Source organism: Hemibagrus wyckioides, linkage group LG03 (assembly GCF_019097595.1).
Source record: "Hemibagrus wyckioides isolate EC202008001 linkage group LG03, SWU_Hwy_1.0, whole genome shotgun sequence".
Classification (NCBI taxonomy): Eukaryota; Metazoa; Chordata; class Actinopteri; order Siluriformes; family Bagridae; genus Hemibagrus; species Hemibagrus wyckioides.
The window spans coordinates 13,769,033-13,789,511 of NC_080712.1; positions in this window are offsets into that span (position 1 = coordinate 13,769,033).

Below are 20,479 nucleotides of genomic sequence, written 5' to 3' on the forward strand. Positions count from 1 at the left end.
TCACATCTACCCTGTCATCAGAACACTCCAGATACCAAGACACTAATTTGTGTTATAGAACACAAATCTCGATCAAGTTGTAAAAACTTTAACCTGCTGCATCTCCCTGTGACTGATGCTCTACTAAAGTGACCTAGTTTTAACAAGCTGTTATGCTGTTATCATAGCTTCTGAAATGTCCCACTGCTATTGTGGTCCCTAATGGATCAAGTCTCGGACAAATTAGTTTCTTTATGACTCACGTTCTGTAATTATGATCTAAATTTATATCAGTATTAAAGTTCCACATATTCTGCATTTGGTCTGCCATTAGTACTTGTCTTATTTCATGCTGCATGAATAATTCTGAGCCCTTCATTTCCCCTTTACAAATGGAAATTTAAGTTTTATAATAGAAAGGGCATCTTCCTACAGAATCAGGTTTAGGCCACGGAACTGGAGCAGGAATAATGTTAACAGAAGTAATGAAACTATCGATATTGCTTTATTGCATGATACTATGACTGTAATGGTGGTGAGCTGCTATCTACAGCTCCAGAAAAAAAGACACCACTCTATTTTTTTCTTAAATCAGCATCTCTACATGACATTCCAGTGTCTGTTGAATTCCAACACAGACACACCTCATTCTGCTTAATGAAATACTGATTAGGTGATGACCTGAACCAAATCTTATTTAATGAGGAAAAGTATAAAAATCAGTTCTGTTGTCATCACTACCCTCTTCCAATAGGACCAGCTGGATGGCAAAAACAGTGCTATCTAAAGGTATCAAAAAGTAATTGAAGTCAAATAATAACTACTGACCATGCCAAAAGAGTTGAAAAGAAAGGTTTTGAGTGAGGAAAAGAAGGTTTCAATTTTGGTTTTACTGGTAGAGTGATAGAGTTAGCATCAGGTTGCTTCCATATGCTTAAAATTTCGAAGACAGTGGTTCATAAGAACAAGGTGAAGCTGCAGACAACCAAGTTACAGACTCTCCATTGACCAGGATGATTCAACTCATTGGAATATCACTCAACAACCATAGGATGATGTCCAGTGACCAACAAAAAGAATGTCAAACAGCTGCTGGGGTGAAGTGCACAGTGGCGACAGTTCAAAACAGGCTCCTAGAGGCAGGGCTGAAGTCATGCAAAGCTAAAAAAAAAAAAAACCTCTTCATCAATGAGAAGAAAGAAGAGCCAGGCTGAGGTTTGCAAAAGACCATAAGGATTGGACTGTAGAAGACTGGAGTAAGTAATTTTGAGCTTTGCCTAACACCTGGTTGTCTAATTGTTAGATGGAGGCCTGGAGAGGCCTACAAGCCATAGTGTCTAGCACCCATTGTGAAATTTGGTGGAGGATCTGTGATGATCTGGGGTGCTTCAGCAAGGCTGGAATTGGGCACATTCATCTTTGTGAAGGATGCATGAATCAAGCCACATACAAGGTTGCCCTGGAAGAAACTTCCTTGCTTCCTTATAGATCTATCTATCTATCTATCTATCTATCTATCTATCTATCTATCTATCTATCTATCTATCTATCTATCTATCTATCTATCTATCTATCTATCTATCTATCTATCTATTATGGATATAAAAAGTTTACCAACCCCTATTAAAATATCAGGATTTTGTCATGTAAAAGGTAACTAATGTCAGCTCCACCTTTAATGTGATATAGCAACTTAACAAAATTTAGAAACAATTTTGGGGGAAAAACAAGAAAAAATACAATATCCTGATTGCATAATTGTCCACAACTTTTTATAATTGGCCATGTGGCCATGTTCAGAATTAACCAATCACACTGAAACACATGTTCAAAAATGATTATCCTACAGCTGTCACCACTGAAGTGATTTTGATGAACCCCAAACAAATATCAGTGTTTTTGTAGCATTTTCCTGCCAACATCTTTGTTTCATCTCCTGAAGCCATGGTCCCTCAAAAATTCACAAAAGGATGAAAAGCTATCATGAAGGAAGGCTGTCAAAGGAGTCGCAGGGATACTTGGCAAGTACTGGTTTCTCTCTGCATGTGGCATTTTCTCGTATTGTTCACATGTCTGACTATGGTGTTGGATGGCTAGACAAAAGCCCTTTCTTGTTAAAAGAAAAAAAAAAACACACGTCCAGATCTGCCTGAATTGGTCTCATGAAACCAAAGCAGAACTTTTTGTGCGTTATTCTAAAAAGATATGATTTGCCTGACACAAAAACAAGAACAAAATGGGGCTACCTTTCTACAGCTGAATCTGGGGCTATCTATCTATCTATCTATCTATCTATCTATCTATCTATCTATCTATCTATCTATCTATCTATCTATCTATCTATCTATCTGTCTGTCTGTCTGTCTGTCTGTCTATTTGATGAAGCAGGAAGCTGTTAGTGATGTTCAAAATCACAACAATATAAAGGCTATTATGCAGTGTTAGCCAGAAAAGGATCAATTTGTTGAGACTCATTTCTTTTATGTTTCCATTTGCATGTCATCTCAGGAACTTTTTATTTTGTCACTTTCATCACAGACTTACTCATTAGGTCCATAATCCTAGATTCAGTTTTTCTAAAGTTGCGTTTGGAAGATTACAAGTGCTATATTTACAAGTGCTGCACAAATGAATTGAATTAATTTGAATAAATACACACATTTCATTCAAAGTACAGATGACATTACACAAGATTTTTTGGAGTTATGAATTTTCATTATTTTTCATGATGTAGTAACCCACTAGACTGGGGTAAGAGCTTATGGTGATAGACTTCTTTTTCTTCTGCTTCTTCTTTTTTTTTTTGGTAAAAGTTTAAAAAACATGAAATGTCTCCTGGATAATAAGGGCTTTTTGATGGAACATGAGTGTCCCTGATCTGTCAGAATCCCTGTAGTGGAGGACACAACCTTAGTTTCATCCCAGGATAATTTATCAAGTGAAGCCCTGAAGGCTCCGAGAAACATTGGTTATTGTCCTGAAAACACTGAAAACACTACAGACCACTGAAAACGCAACCTGTAACAGTGTTGTGTATCTCAGAGAAAGGGAAATATATGTCGGTAAATTGATAGCTATGAACTTAACTGATAAAAAGAATGAACAGATAAAGCTTTCTATATACCATCACTTCACTACTATAATTTAAAGACATAGTAGTAAATATTAATCCTGAAGCATAATGATACAGATAAATGAACTTAAAGCTCAATGACTATTAGGTGCAAAGTTTAAGAGCAACCAAGAAATCAATAGGCTTAATTTTACATTTAGTTAATATGATTAGAAATCAGCCAATTTGAAATTACAGTAGGACACAAAGTAGAGAAAACTTTCTCTGTCCTCATCCCTTCGTGGATGCTGAATCTGCCCAGTCTTTGATCCAGGCTCAGTGTTATAGCTCAGCACTGGTGTGCAAAAATGAAGATTTATTGCCTCTGATGTCTCAGTGGTCCACATTGACTCTTTGTTCAATACAACCTTTAGAAAAGTTTACTCTTCCCAGATCTCTGGTACTACAGATGACACCACTGGAGTCCCCCCCCAAACCCCCACTCCCCCTGTGCCCCAAAGTACTCTTTAAAGCATTTTAAAATTGTTTAGCTGAAGTGAACTTTTAATAATCTTATCCTCATTTGGGTAGACACAATATACATCATCACCCTGCAGAGCCTGAAACACTCTCTGGTATATTTACGGACACCGTACACATTACAAAGTAATTACTCTTTTCAGAGCATGTCCACAAAGACACATCAAGCCCTCTGCTATTAATAGTTCACAAACCAACCCAACACAGTCATGTTCAGCGAAGTGACGTTAGCTCCTGCTCAATATTTTGGCATTGATTCTGAGCAACTAATTGCGCTCTCTCAAAGCTGTATATAATGTGTTTTTAGAAAGACACATTGCTGTACTGAATGAAACAGATCAGCAATGCAATATTTATGCTTACGCTAATTTCTGTTTTCGTGTCCTGTTATTCTTGCACTTGAAGAAAAGTAGTCGATATTTCTTGTATGCTGTGAATTCATTTCTGCGTATCGGACACTGCTTCTCAGAGGTCTTCTATAATAGGAGTTACTGCCATGGATTTATGAAGTAAAAAAAAAACTTGCTAAATCTAGAACCCCATTTTGCTGTTTTTCAGGGAACAAAACACAGATGTTCTTTAAAATTGTATTATTAGGCTAGCGCTACAGAGAATTTTTTTAATTGTTGAACAAATCCTCTCCACTTCCACTTCACATTTCTGTATAAGACACTGTAAGAGTAATCACACAGCTGTAAGGAAACTAGACTACAGAAATCCCACAGATCTGACAGAAAAAAAGTCTGCAAACAGAAATTGAATGAACACTTTCAGATCTGCAGGATTTCCAATATCTAGGATCATATCAGTCTGCTAACTATGAAGCAGCTCTTCACACAGCTTCTGTAAGTCAAACTCCATCTGTTCATCCATCCATAAGCGGCAACTGATGAGCAACACTAATGGCTTTGACCTTCTTTCAATTCGATTCATATGAATAAGAAGAAATTTTGAACCCTCCGATGGATTAGGATCAGGGTCACTGAGTTTTTCCGATCTGTGTATAAATGGCTGCTTAGTTAATTGGCTGCGCTGGACAAATTCTTTTGTCACAATTCTTTTGTCTATGTTCTCACTGAAAACCATAATTCCATTCTTCTCTTACTTGTTTTAAGAGCATGTGTATTAAAACGGACACTTGTGTGTTACCTGGAAGTTGTGGAAGAACTGCTGTGAATATAGAGCAGGAGAGGATAGAGAATCAGGAGCAGGAGTAGTGAGCTGTGGAATTGACTGACTCAGTCCCTTTATATGTTCTCAAGAATGGAAGGGAATGTGTGAGGTGCAGGACTGTGGGCTACATGATTAAAATACAGAGAGAGGTCACTACCAATCTGACAGAGTAGACCATGTGTTTCTCAACCTTAAAGTCAGCAGGAAAAGGCCCTCGGAGAAATGCTGCCTGGATCCTGAAAGTCCAGTACAAGTGTATAAAAGGTGAGTTGTCACCATTTCTGAATATGTTTCGATTCAGTCTTTGACAGCAGCTTTGTTTAGCAAATATCTGAATATCTCCTGTCATTTCTCTTACATATATATATTTTTTTGTTTCGGTTGTCAGTAAACCCATAATGCTTCTATGTAACTGGAGAGATGTAAACCCTGAGTGGGACTAAAAAGCATAAAATTGCATAGAAATTTTGCAAATCTCAATTTTGATCAACTTTTTGTGCTGATAGGTATAGTAATATGCCAAGCAGTAGTCTTTTTCATTACAAAGGCTTTGCTATCCATTAAAAAAAAAAAAAAACATTAATTTTCCCTGCATTATTAAAAAGGTTACAGCACCCTGTATGTGATCACCGTATCACATAATGCACAGAGCTATAAGAATAATTATAATATGGTCGGTAACACAAGTGGTCTATGTGATGCAGATAACAAGCATTTAAATGTCAGCTATGGTGCAAATTGTGCATTCAAGGTCAAATTGCAATTGTGTGCACAAATCATGATTTGGTAATGAGATGTTACTGAAAATGTTTCCTTGTGCATAGCTATTTCATGGTCCTTTTATTAATAATTATGAAACAGTGAATGAGATGGAGAGAATATTGAAGCTTGACAGTGACTCACTATCTGCCATGATTACACATGATAAAGGTTGAAATAACCAGCAGTTGTAGTATCTGCTGCACTGAAAAAAAAAGACATCTAAGCAATGGAAAATATCTTAAATAGAGTCAAATGTATCTACCTCAATTAAGTAAATATCAAATATCAAGCTTGCAGTAGTTATAGTGCTGTATTATTCGCTATAAGTGTTCATTTCTAGATGGAAAAATACAATCGGAAAACAGAAGAGAGTAAAATGTAAAGTTGGATATTAGAAAGAAAATGCCTAGAATTAGGTTTAATATTATTACATTATGATAATCTTAAAAGATCAGATAAATTAACTATATTCACTGCACTGGTGTGCAGGTGTTGGGGTTAAAGCCAGCGCAGTGATATAATAAAGAGAGAGTACAAATACTTTCAGTGGGATCAATCAGCTGAGGTTATTATATGCTTATTAGGAATGGCATTTACACTGCAGTAGGTCAGCTCTACAACACCTCATTTACAGACAGGAAATCACTCCAGTCATTTATAGAGCAGTGTTTTAGATGAGCTTAGATTCAATCTTGTTTTAATCTAATACATCTATTAAGAAATACCTTCACACTTGATCTCATCCCTTTGCTATACTCATCAATGCTCAGTTAATACTGAACATTCATCTTTTTCTTTCTTTCCTTCATTCATTCAACTTCTTTAACTACTTTGTTTTCTGGTCAGCTTCAGCCAACCCTAGCCAAAAGTATTCAAGTAACTGGCCACTATAGAAAAGGAGGACACAGACATATTCCCTACACTCAACACTATTTGCACGCATACTAAAATAGTTTCACATTTGCGTTTGTCTATATTTTTAGGGATACATTTAGAATTTCTACTAGGAAATGTACAATTTCTATCATGAATTTCTATATTTTTATAAAGCTGCATTGCTTTTCTGTCCATTGGTAAAGGCATTATACAAATAAATCTAGTTGAACAATTCAACAGGTTTATGATTAGGGTTAGGGGCAGGTTAGTCATATCATTTCTTCTGACTTCATTTGTATGAAATTTAAAGCACTCTAATGACACATTAAATATATGTGCAATCTGAAGAAATATATATAAGATTTTACAATCGTTGCAGTGTTTGAAGCAAAATATATAAACTGTGTCACACAGAATAAAAGAGAGAATATGAAAAATAGAAAGCAAACGAATAAAATATTTACGTGCTCTAAATATTTTAGGGAATTGAATATTTTGTGTGCTAACTGAAAAGGGCTATTTGTTTGTTTTATAAAGGTAAATGTGTGGTGGACAAATATATCAATGGTTGCGTTATATTATTAAGTAGTTTACTTATTGTATAAAAACAGCTTTATCTCAGTTCTTTTTGCCGCTATAGATTATAACTTTTATTCCTCTTTTACTAAAGATAGAGTGGAATGCTGAAATATATTCATCCATATTTATGAGATGAGATGAGATGAGAGAGACAGAGAGAGAGAGAGAGAGAGAGCTTCTAAATATTTTACAGGGACATATATGCTTCCCTACTGGTCTTCCGCAAGCCAACCAGGCCACCAATCAATCACCATTACCTAACACTGTGTAGCATCTTACTGTGCACTTCAAGCTGGTTTGTATATTTGACTTTATTGACAGATATTTCTGTACCATCTTATAAGATGTAGTGCATGTAAAGCAGGTAAGAATAAGGAAATGTAGGGAAAATATTCCTATTAAAACCAATACAGAGTCTATAGTGAGACATGTTGCAAAATTTAATCCTAATATTTGTCCAGATTACTGTCAAAAGTACAGTAAATTACTGTCTTATTACTCATTTTTGTCTTTATCTTGTGCATGGAAATGAATGTATATTTGTATTGAATGTAAATCGGTCTGTTGGATATCAGTGAAATTTATTTTATTTTGGGGCAGATTAATGATGCAGCATACTACTTTTTTATGAATTATTCAAGTGGCCTCCAGTTCTCAGGAGCTGCAATTAGCCAACTCAGCAGGTATCCAATAATAATATTTGTTCTACGACCAGGTTGCCATGGATATTCGTCACTAATCTTCATTTGTATGTAATGAAAGATGGACCACTTTAAAAAAAAAGAAGTGACAGGTACTGGGAGCCCTTGCACTTGGGTGGACCACATAACCTGTGCTCAGTAGGAAAGGAAGTGAGCATGGGTGAGTTAATCAAGCAATCAAGTCTGCGGGGTGGAGACTAACACTCACATGCTAAAGGCAGAGAAGGAAATGTATTCACATGTATTTCAATCATGCCTTTCAAAACATATTGAAATAATCATGTTCCAGGAAAATGATTATGAAAATATGTTGAAACTGATCATGTTTATCGGAATATGTGTCTATTACTGCATAGTATAAATAACCGCTATAAACACATATGTCTTAGGTAGGACACCATCTTATGAGCTTGATTCAGATGTAAACACATTTGTGTTGTTTTAATGATGCTGACAAACGGATATGAAAATGTTGTAATAGATTATTTTTTATTTACTTTAGATACAGATTTAGATGTGAGAGGCAACATGACTGCTTGAGAGTAAACACTAATATTTTAACTGGGAATTTTTAAAGCCAAACAAATCAACAAACATTTAAATATACTTAAGTAATTGAATTTAATAGGACCTCAAGAGAGTATTGGAAATGTGAAAGTACACATTCTCACAGTTATTATCACTGTTAAAGCTTTTGAAATTGATTGCATACCTCTAATAGGTGGATTACTTCATCCACAGTCTTGACTCATGATTCTGTCAGTGTAGGTTTTGCTGTCACAACTAGTCTTGCTAGCATCCCTGCTTATAATGTACATGTTTTAGACAACTACAGGAGAAGACAAAACCCAATGTACTGCAACCCCCTCTCTGGACATGTTACTTCTGCTGCCTGCTGAAATGCTGGTGATCCCAACTCCTGCCCTCCGGTCCTTCCTGATCTATCTTGATGCTTGGAGCATCCTTCACCTGAGAATCACTAGTGCTTGCAGAGGATGGTCTCACTTGGATAGCTTAAAGAAAAAACAATTTAGACTCAAGTCTCATCCATTATTCAGTGGATAGCTTTGCTTGGATACTATGCATTTAAAGGTAAAAACACACTCATTAGTGTAGTGTATCCCCTGTGTGTAGTTTATACCTTCAAGGTTGCCAATTGTGTCAGACACAGGGATTCTCAAGTGTTTCAAGTGTCAAACACAGGGATTTTCAGTACCACACTATATATATATATATATATATATATATATATATATATATATATACACACTACTCACAAAAAGTTAAGGATATTTGGCTTTTGGGTGAAATTTATGGAAAATGTAAAAAGTTCACACTATGGTGATATTATATCATGAAAGTAAGGCATTTAAGTAGAAGCATGCAATGGTGATTTCCTGATCTCAAAACAACAAAAGCCAACAACAGTGGTGGGTATACCACAACAAAAATGTAAATGTCTCAATAATATGTCATGTGCCCTTGACCATCAATTACAGCTTGACAATGACGTCTCATGCTGTTCACAAGCTGGCTTATTGTCTGCTGAGGCATGGCATTCCACTCTTCTTGAAGGGCGGCCCTCAGGTCATTGAGGTTCTGGGGAGCAGGGTTACGAGCCTCTACACGGCGACTCGGCTGATCCCATAGGTTTTCTATGGGATTCAGGTCTGGAGAAAGTGCAGGCCACTCCATTTGAGGTACCACAGCCTCCAGCAGCCGTTCCCTAATGATGCGACCTCAATGAGCTGGAGCATTGTGGTCCATGAAGATGAAATTAAGCCTGTGTTGTTCATGCAGGGGCACAATGACTGGATTAATGATGTTATTCAGGTAGTATTGGCTTGTCACTGTACCATTCACAAGATGTAGGGCAGTTCTGTATTGAGTAGACACACCTGCCCAGACTGCAAAACCACTACCACCAATGGCTCGTCTGGTGACAACAGTGGCTGACGCATAGCGCTCTCCTTGACGTCTCCAACATCGTTGGCGGCCATCATTTCTGCTCAACGTGAATCAAGGCCCACTGGTCCCTCGTCCAGCGTAAATGCTCCCTGGCCTGGTGGTGTGGTCAGGTACCCTTGCAGGTCGTCTAGCACGCAGACCATGCTGATGTAAACGGTTTTGAATGGTCTGATGTGACCTTAAATGTGCCTGGAGTTGAGTGGCATTCGTCATCCGGTTCCGCAGGGCACTGTTCACAATGAAGCGATCATCAACGTGGGATGTGGCCAAAGGACGTCCACTTCTATGTCTTTCTGTGACTTTTCCAGTCTCTCTGTATCTCTGTCGCAACCTGCTGATGACACTCTGTGACACTCTAAGTTCAGTGGCCACTTCCCTCTGAGAACATCCTGTTTGAATCCTTGCAATGGCGAGGTACTTTGAATGCATCAATGGCCATAGACCCGTAGGGGTGTGTGGTGTAGAGTGCCTATATATCCAGAACAAATTTCACTCTTTATTGGCATCTCAGTATATATGTTAACTTCCATAGAAATACTAACTACATCTGTTAAGTAAACAAATTAAAACATTTTGTTTTATACATTATAAAGATATAAGCTTATGATCAGTTGATTTGTTTGCTTTTCTAGATGTTGCCTATCATTACTAGGAAAAAAGACACAAGTGCTAAAAGAGGCCAGACATTCTACAAATGTCAATTTTACAAAGATTGGTAGAGAGAAAGGGGGATTATTGAGTGGATGCTATATGTACAGCAGAAATGTGAACTTGTTTCACATGCAAAGGCCGAGAAGAAGAAAGACTATTTTTTTAGGGTTTTTTTTGTCTTTTAAGATATAACTGGGAGATTATTTGTTTATATTAGAAAAATGAGATTTTTCCTGAACCTGGCAACCCCTGGTTAAAGTTATTCTCTCTCTCTCTCTCAGCATGATAAGATGTGCAGCTTGATGTAAGGAAACTACCCTGATGGTCCTCCACTTAGTTGTAGAAAGACTGTCACATATGTAACCCACCAGAGCAGTTAAACCTTTGAACCTGTTCATAACAGCCCAAATACTTAATGCCAAGTTCAGAAAATTCACTGAAATACACCAGACATTCAATTGACTTCTCAAAAATAATTACATATGAGCAAAAATGATATATATTAATCTGAACCACTTCAGTAAATTATACTTGCTTTGATGACCTACTTGAGCAAGTGTTGCTAATAAACGGCATCTTGCAAGCTCTTAATATAGCTTCATAGGCTTATGCAACCACAACCTCAGAGACTTGGACTGTATTAGTGGTTACACACTTTCTTGGAGTTTGTGTAAAATGGACAGTTCAAAAAATCTTGTTTGTCTCATCTTGTTCAAAAATTAATATGCAAATAAATTTCTGTTTTTAGGAATGCATTAACCCCTTGAAATCCTAATGTTATTCACTTTAATGCTTACATATTCAGTAACCACAGTGAAGCTAATAAGATATACCAGATATGCAGCTAAAAGAGTGAGGAATGTAAGTCTGGACTAATAACAACAATATAAATGTTTAAGATATATATTTTGCTATTTTCTCACATACATCTCTGGTCCAATCAGTTACCAAAACCGTGATAAGGCGGGCACAAAATGTTTAAAGATTTTCCCTGTAAAACTGTGCAAATAATGTTTTACATACAGCAGCTCATACCTACAAAAGACCATGTTGACAAATAACATAGAGCCACAGAAACATTTACAAATGTCCTTTATTAACACATGTACTTTACAGCCAGCTTCCTCCCCCAGGTCCTAGTGCCTTCCTATTTGTGCACTGTGTATTTGGAGACATGATGTGTGAAGAAATTATGAACTCAGAAAAACTACTGCAAATAAAATGTTTCAAATAATTTAAAAAAAAATGATTTAATGTGAATTTATCACATAAAGAATCTCATCAATGTTCTGTGGTTTGTGAATTGTTAATAAATTATTTGTGAATCCTGCAGAAACTAGTGATTTTAATAACACAATATTCTTAGATTATTTTAGGTTACTGGCAGATATTTATACAAATATTAATTATTTAAATTACAGTTAATTGGGTTTTGCAAAACACAATATTTAAAAGGGCCTTTTGAGGTAAAGATAAAATTATTAAACATGGAACTGTCTGCAATATTCTCATATTATTTATCAGACTTTTACAGCATGTTAAAGTTTTAGATTTAGATAGCTTTATTTTTTCTTCCTTTTCTTTTGCAGGGGCCAAAATTAACCTTCAAGAAGTGCTTAATTCAGCAGTCTCCTATTACACGTCCTATTACTCAAAATACTGTGTTTACACCAACCCAAAAGTTTGAAAATAAAAGCCCGAAGCTAAGTAATTTCAGGACATTAGCACAAAGGCAAAGTGATAGGCCATCTTAACTCAACTTAAGCAAGCAACATTTTAAACATGACTGGTATATCTTTAATTACTTCAGGAAATACTTTAGTGTGGAAAGCTCTGCATGGCACGTTCCAATATGGTGGACAAAATAATGTGATGGTTTGAGGTGGTGAGATATACATATAGCTGAAAAATGTAATACTCTGTTCTCAAGCTGTAAATCCTGTCACAGATCTGGCTAAGGGTGTGTGTGTGTGTGTGTGTGTGTGTTTTTGCTTCTTTTGTTTTCTTTTTTTTTTTTTATCTCTCTCAGGACTAATCCACACTGTGCAGCATCTCTGTGTAATGCCACGTGGAGCTGTGCCCACCAGTTCATCTCTATTAAGGAGCAAATGAGCCGTCGTCTGTGCAGAGAGGCGTTTAGATGGGGATGAATGGGATCTGGTTCTTGTTGCCTCGCTCTTCTTTTGCTCAAAAGATAGAAAACACTGAAGGAAGAGCTTGCTAGGAAGCATTATTTAAAAAGCAAAAAAAGGACAAAAGATCCAGTTTATGAATTGTTGTTAAAATTGTTAGCAAAAACTGATGTTAGAACTGTTTAAAGATTATAATGCCAGATTATTAATTGCAATAACATTTTAGAGTTGAATTTCTTTTTGCAATCACTTATGAACTCGTGAGAATATATTTTTGATATATTTTAAGTCTTTATAGTGCACATATTTTAAACTCCTATATAACATTATGACCATCTGCCTAATATTGTGTTGGTCCCTCCTTTTGCTGACAAAACAGCCCTGACCCATCATGCACTGTGTATTCTGACACCTTTCTATCAGAACCAGCATTAACTTCTTCAGCAGTTTGAGCAACAGTAGCTGGTCTGTTGGATCAGACCACACAGGCCAGCCTTCACTCACCACATGCATCAATAAGCCTTGGCCGTCCATGACTCTGTCGCCGGTTCACCACTGTTCCTTCCTTGGACCACTTTTGACAGATACTGACCACTGCAGACCGGGAACACCCCACAAGAGCTGCAGTTTTGGAGATGCTCTGATCCAGTCATCTAGCCATCACAATTTGGCCCTTCGTCAAACTCGCTCAAATCCTTACACTTGCCCATTTTTCCTGCTTCTAACACATCGACTTTGAGGACAAAATGTTCACTTGCTGTCTAATATATCCCACCCATTAACAGGTGCCATGATGAGGAGATAATCAGTGATATTCACTTCACCTGTCACTGCTCAGTTATGCCTGATCGGTGAAAGTTTACAGTGAAGAGAATAAAGTTGTGAAAAAAGTCCATACACTTGAATTTAAGTAGAAAAAGCAGCAATTACAAAAATACAATACTAATTAATACAAGCTTTCATAATATAAAACATCAAAAAGATCTAGCTAGCTAGTCTAGCTCACTCAGCTAGCTGAGAGCATACCTGTACATCTTTAAACAGGTCGGATGTTGAGCTGTGACTTGTTGATGTTTACACAGGTTTTGTCCTGCATAATTTACAGAATTTTTTTCAATATAAAATATTTAAAACTGAACATATCTTATTAAATGTATATAAACGTAGTAAAAAAAAGTCAACCTTTTTATTCTTAAAAACTCAGTTCAAAGTATAATTAAATATACTAGCTAATTAGTAATTAATGTACCAACACTTTGAACCATGTACTCAAGTGCTTTAATAACAGCACATGTCTTTTTGAAATGTGATGCTATAGTAAGTGTTATGGTGAGATGGTTGAAAGGCTCAAAAAAGAGATGTTATAAAGAGTTATAGAAGAGGTTATAAAACCTTATTTTATGAAATGAATCCTGGTTCAAGTGTGTTACACATACAACTGTATCTAGCAAGACAATTGCTCTGATTAAACAAAAGCTGTAGCAGTAAAAGCTATTTAGATTAGATTACTTTGAAAAAAGGTAAAAGTTGGGTGTACAAAGGTCTACAAACAGCTACAAATTTCAGGTCGTATCCTCTGCCTTTAACAACCGCCACTAATCATTTATCTAAGGTTAAAGGTTAAATCTTCACAGCTTAAAGGATAAAACCAAACTCCATCCACCCATCCTCCATTACCAACTTATTGGTAATTACCTCCTGATCCATTTATGCTGACAATACAGGGAATTATGCCAGAAGAGAATTTGTGCAAACAAGGCTAGACACTGATGGCAGCAAAAGACGGTTTACTCATCCATCATGATTAATTAGCACATAAGGTATACTGAAGATAAAGTGATTAATGGAGTGCACGTTATTAACTACATCCTGCTATATCCTAACACTCAGGCGCAATCCAATCTGCTGGCTTTCAAGTCCTAGTAAAGTGTTTTGTTATCTGCTGAAACTACATGTTGCATCTTAATATGAGCTTTCTAAGTTCATTGTTATTCCATCTTTTGTTTATTGCTCTATACAATTTTAGTTTTTTCCTAGGTCTGACCTCTGCATGTATTTTTATTTATGGATATAAAAAGAAACAGATATTTAGGGGTCACATGACTTTTCATGATCCCTTTTTAGCTGATTATTTTGTTTCTATTTAAACATAATGGATTATTTTAAGGCCTTTATGGCCCTCTTTAAAAGGTCACAGGTTGATTACCATTCATGCAGCTGACCTTTTTGTCAGCAGAATATAGAGAAATTATAGCTTTCTCCATCAAACAGGACAGTTGTTGGACAGCACTAAAATATTTATTATGGGATAGAGTCAGGAGTTTAGGACCAATGTATGGGAGATCGTACAGGCTTAGATATTTAATTGAGGGAAAGTTAATGACCAATAGGATACGTATCAGCCACCAGTAAAAAATGCTAGACCAATCTAAGAGTACTTCTTATGAATACTAATAAGATGTGTTCTTAGTTTACTACAGAACGGTCATGGGGATCTCAGGCGTCATCAGGCATCAAGGCAGGATACACCCTGGACAGAGTGCCAACCCATTGCAGGGCGCACACACTCTCATTCACTCATGCAATCACTCACTACTGGCAATTTAAAGACTCCAATCAGCCTAGAAGTATGTCTTTCGACTGTGGGAGGAAACCGGAGCACCCGGAGGAAACCCACCAAGCACGGGGAGAACATGCAAACTCCACACACACAGTGAGCGGGAGCGAGTGTTTGTATTTTTTTCATTAATTTAATTTATTTATTTAATTTAGTTACAATTTAATGCTTCTTTTATGTGCTACAATGGTTTATAGCAGTATATAAGCTAGTGCAGCAGCGGAAAGGACATCTGGGGACAGCTATTGAAGATGCGCTAGAAACATCTGATTCCAATCTGAATGTGGCTTTCATATGATAAGTCGTAGCTTTTATCATAAAGATTTGCACATAAATTGTTGTTTGACTTGGGTGCGTAAGAGGAAGGGATGAGAATATGCCAAGCTTAAGGTAAATCAGGCCTTCACAGTCTGTTTAATATTATTCATCATGCTGATCATCATGTGTGTGTGTGTGTGTGTGTGTGAAACTAATGCTTGCAAACAATAGCAAATCCTAGGTGACTGGTTCACAGACTGCATTACATTGATCTTGGTGCCGAGTCGCAAATAACAAATAAAACCATTCATCATGGAAAGCATCTACGAAGCAATTTTAGTTCCATAAACAGAATGACTGATTTTTTCTCCAGTTAAGTACACAGACAATTATACAACATACTACAAACATTTATTCAAAACAGAATAACTAACTAACTTACCTCTTAGTGGCTTTCTTATGTTTCTTTCCTTTCCATCGAAGCACATGACATCCATTTATTATTAATGAATGCACTCATAGAGATATACAATGTACTGTATACTAATCTACATTAGCTATACTAATATGTAAAAAAAATATGCGATGATTGTAATATGCCTGTTTTCACTTTTCTAATCCATACTGTAGCTTTAGAAACACAATCCTCAGTGTTCTCTTGCTGTTAGGTCATTAGCCTTTGCAGAAAAGGTTAATATGTTTTGATTAACTATAAATGCATTTCAGTTCAATGTTGCTAATGAAGAAAAAAGTACTCAACCTTAACAACTCATTATTATATTCTTGTCTCAGATTATTCATATTTTATAATTATATAAGGAGAGACGTAGTTGTTAAGGGTCCTGTTATAGCAATGCATGGCTATCTATCCTGTACACACAACCAGTGTCATTTCTAGCTATGTAACAACTGAGTTATTTAATATTTAAAATTGGTGTTAATATATTTACAGAAACTAATTGCTGATACGGTAAATGTAGAGCTGTATCTATGGATTGGATCAAGAGGTGATTCAGCATGATTGTCCTACAGTACACACACTTCTAATCTACATAAGAGAGATGTGAGAAGTCTTTAGACATAAGAATCATCTGATAGCCCTTGTAAAATACAAATAAATAAATAAACAAGCATAAATAAGCTTTAGTTAAAGATGTGCAGGTTTTTAATGGCATAGAACATTAACCAACAGACATTTCATTTCATTTATTTTAAAGGAGAAAACTTCCACAAGCGTGCTGAGCGTATAGTGTTTTAATGACTTCTATTCTGCCAATTTTCCCAATTGCTCCAGTGTTACAAGCCTGCATGATCCCAAGAACAAATTCTACATTTTTTAATTGCCTGTCATCCCTGGGCCTTACATTATAGTGCTATTACATTTCAGTTACTTAAACAAAAGCTGGCATGTAAATGAAAGTAAGCAATAAAAGAAAAGAAAACCAAATTAAAGGCAACAAATACCAGGGAATTCTTTTTTTAAACATTCCTTTGGACCATAACATATTTCCGTGAGATCACGTGAGTATATTAACATTCATGGTAAAGAAATATTTGCTTACACAAATAATATGTAATGGAAGGAACAGGGTCTGTACAGAGTTTCTGTGTTTACTCTGGACAGTCTAATGCGGACTGTCTGATTTCCTCTCACCTGCCAAGCCATGCTATTTTTGCACTTGTATTTTGTTCATATCCAGGACTAATCTTACACACACACACACAAAAGAAAACATTTTTTAAAAGGTCAAATCAGACAGCAAACTTTCCTGTCTTTAATGTCTCACATATCCAGGCAGGTTGGTTTTTCCGCTCTTTTCCTGCTCCATGAAGCAAATTCCTCAGGAGCCCAAGATCAAAACCAACATTTTTCCAACTGCCTCATTTGGGTCATATAACCCTATATCATCAGACTCCCCATCCTGTGCACAGAAACTGGCTCTGGCTTGCCTGTAAGACATTTTACTGTGTGCTCCTTTAAGTAGGCTGTGAACAGTTGTTCTAGTTGTCCAGCCATTTCACATTTCACAGTGTGGAAATTACATAGACTTCTTGACATCTTCTTGGTTTCATCTGACTGCTTGGGCCATGATCCACAGAGATCATACAAATCATGCACAGGATCTCATTGTCAAAAAGTATTGTTTAGGAGACGGATTAAGCCACTTAATTAATTATTATAATTAATATAATTGATTAATTATTATAATTTAATTTTAATTTCCAAAATATTATATGGAACTCTCAGTATCACAGTGACATTAACAAGAACAGGATGTCAGTCCTGTAGATTTCACTAAATCATCTTGTAAACTTAATCCATTTAAATAGATTTTCTTCAGTGGCTTAGAAGACCATTTTGCCTTCCCAGCAGGCAACAATGTAGGTTAAAAACCCCACTAAAAATGTAACATTCATTATTCAACATTCATCACTATTCAAGGCATTATTTATGGAAATTTTATGACATATAAAAAACCATTAATGAGAATAGCTATATTTTGTATATTTGAACACATAATAATTTTTCATATTTTATCATTTTTTACATAATTTCTTTTCTTTTACTATTACTTTTTAATTCTCTTTAGGTTAAAAACCTGCACGTTAACCATCTGTTGAACTGCTGTGACAATTGAATTTGCCCACTGTGGGATCAATAAAGTTTTAATCTTAACATTGCAAAATTTTACAACTAGGTTGTTATAAAAGCCTGTACATGACTCCTGCTCCCATTAGACATACAGTATGACCCGCTTTTGCAACAAGAATAGAAATTCTTTCGGTTTTAGTCAAAGTTTACTGGATTAAAGGTTTGCTAAGTAATGCATGTTTGCACCAACTTGGTTTCATCTGACAAATAAAGCCACGGTCTGAAAAAGAGCCTACAAATCATGCACAGAATCTCATTCATCATTTAGGAGAAGGGTACAAAAAACCTCCAAATTATAAAAGGCCATCAAAAACAAGTGGAGAAAATGACATTACCAAAAACAGGATGTATAACATAATAACAGCATGTAATAGATGAATGAAAGACCTACAGCAACATTAAAGATGCTGCAGGGATATCAGGCACTTTTCTTTGGCTCAAAAGTTACAGATCTATGTTAGACAGCAAAAGACGAAGAAACATTTGACCTTTGAGCATCATAATGACCCAAAGCAGAGTTCCAAGTAAACATAGGTATGACTTTAGAAAAAAAGATCAACGTTTTGGAAAGGGCTAGTCACAGCCAGGATCTAAATCCTATCAGAAACCTGTGAAATGACTTGAAGAGGGCTGTGCATAGGAGATCCCCTCAAAATATGCAAATATGGAGCATTTATTTTCAAGTGAAGAATCAAGATTTGTTAGACTCGTACCTAAAGAGACTGTGTGCTGTATTACAAGCAAAAGCATCCAGGTTATTTATTTATTTATTTACTTACTTACTTACTTACTTACTTACTTACTTACTTATATTTAATGTAATTAACTACTTAGTTGTTTGTTTATATTCTTTGCCAAAAACTTTTCTATTTGTTGTTTTTGTTTGAATTTATATTCAGGCCAGAAAAGAAGCCATTTTAAGCATTTTTTAATAACATTCATCATATACAGATAAGAGTGAGTGTGTAAGCTGAGTCCTGACTCACTGTACAATTTTCTCAGACCAACAAATGCACTGTATTTAATACCTCAAATAGATTTATAGGACAAATGCATGGTGTTTGCTGCCATCAAGTGGTTGATATTTTAACCTTTTCGCAGGAATCGCTTCTGATTTCTATCCTTTTTAAAGTACAATTCAGTCTCTAAAATAATGCTTTTATTTAATTAATCACTGACTATTTCTGCTCACTATAACATTTGTCATCCAACAAAACACATATTCAGATTTAGAAGGATTTATCAAAGTCGCACAAAGTTTAGCTAAAGCTGCATTTTTTGTAACATGTCTAAAGAATTAAATGTTTAATTGCTAGATCTGGGCACTAGATGGCACTATAACCCTGCTCATTGAAGATAGATGCAGCCAAACTTTTTACACTCAATGATCCCTTAATAATAATAATAATAATAATAGTAATAATAATAATAATAATAATAATTATTATTATTATTATTATTATTATTATTATTATTATTATTATTATATGTACATGTTAAAATAGTATTTGTTATTAATTAATTCATTATCTTTATTTTATTTTATTTATCTTTATATTAGTTAATTAAATAAGTACAATAATATCAAGTTATTATTATTATTATTATTATTATTATTATTATTATTATTAATAACAATAATATAATATTAATAAAATACAATACAATCTGGATTAGATCCATTGGGATAGATAATATTACAGTGAATAGACTAGACAAAAGGAAGTACATTATACTCTGATTTTTCAGCTGATGGCCTCATAGACACTTTCTGTATCTCTTTAATTCATGTGCCATTTGGCAAATTCTTCATTTTTATGTAATTTAATAATAATAATAGAGGTACATAGGGGTCAGTAATTTAAGATGTTTGCTTTAAATAAACTATCACGGCCTATTATCAGGAGACTAACACATGAGTAAGTCCCAGAGGGTTGGTCTGTGCTTGTCATCATCAGCACCACACTTCAGTACATGTTACACAGGTTAAAGATACTACAGGGTACAACAACTAAACCACAAATTTAGTTGATCACCCAAGGATCTGTTGATCTACCCTGGACTGTTGATCTACCCTGACATTTTTCTTGGCTAACAAGTCAGAAAAGCTCATGACCACCCATTAACATCATTCTAGCTGCATGCAAGTGCATACAGCACAGCACATGTCACACTGCATTACATTAATCTAATTGAAGGGATGCAAGGAGGTTGCATTCCTTCACTGCAATCTACTGCAGTCTACTGCAATCTCCTGTATGGTAAAGTATAGAACCATAGAGCAGGAAAGAGTGTGTGTGACTCATTGCCTGTTTATGTTAGATTGCACAAAATTTTCTTGCATACTTTACATTTTCTTCTATTGATTTAAGGAGCAGTTTGCATTCCCAACAAGTGACAATGTTAAAAATCCCAATCAAGATATTAGTAATATGTAATTTTATAATAGTTGTATTTTTATAATAATATTATTTTATAATAATATTATTCTTTGTTCATTATTTGTCATTATTCCAGTACTTTTTAGGCATTTTACTA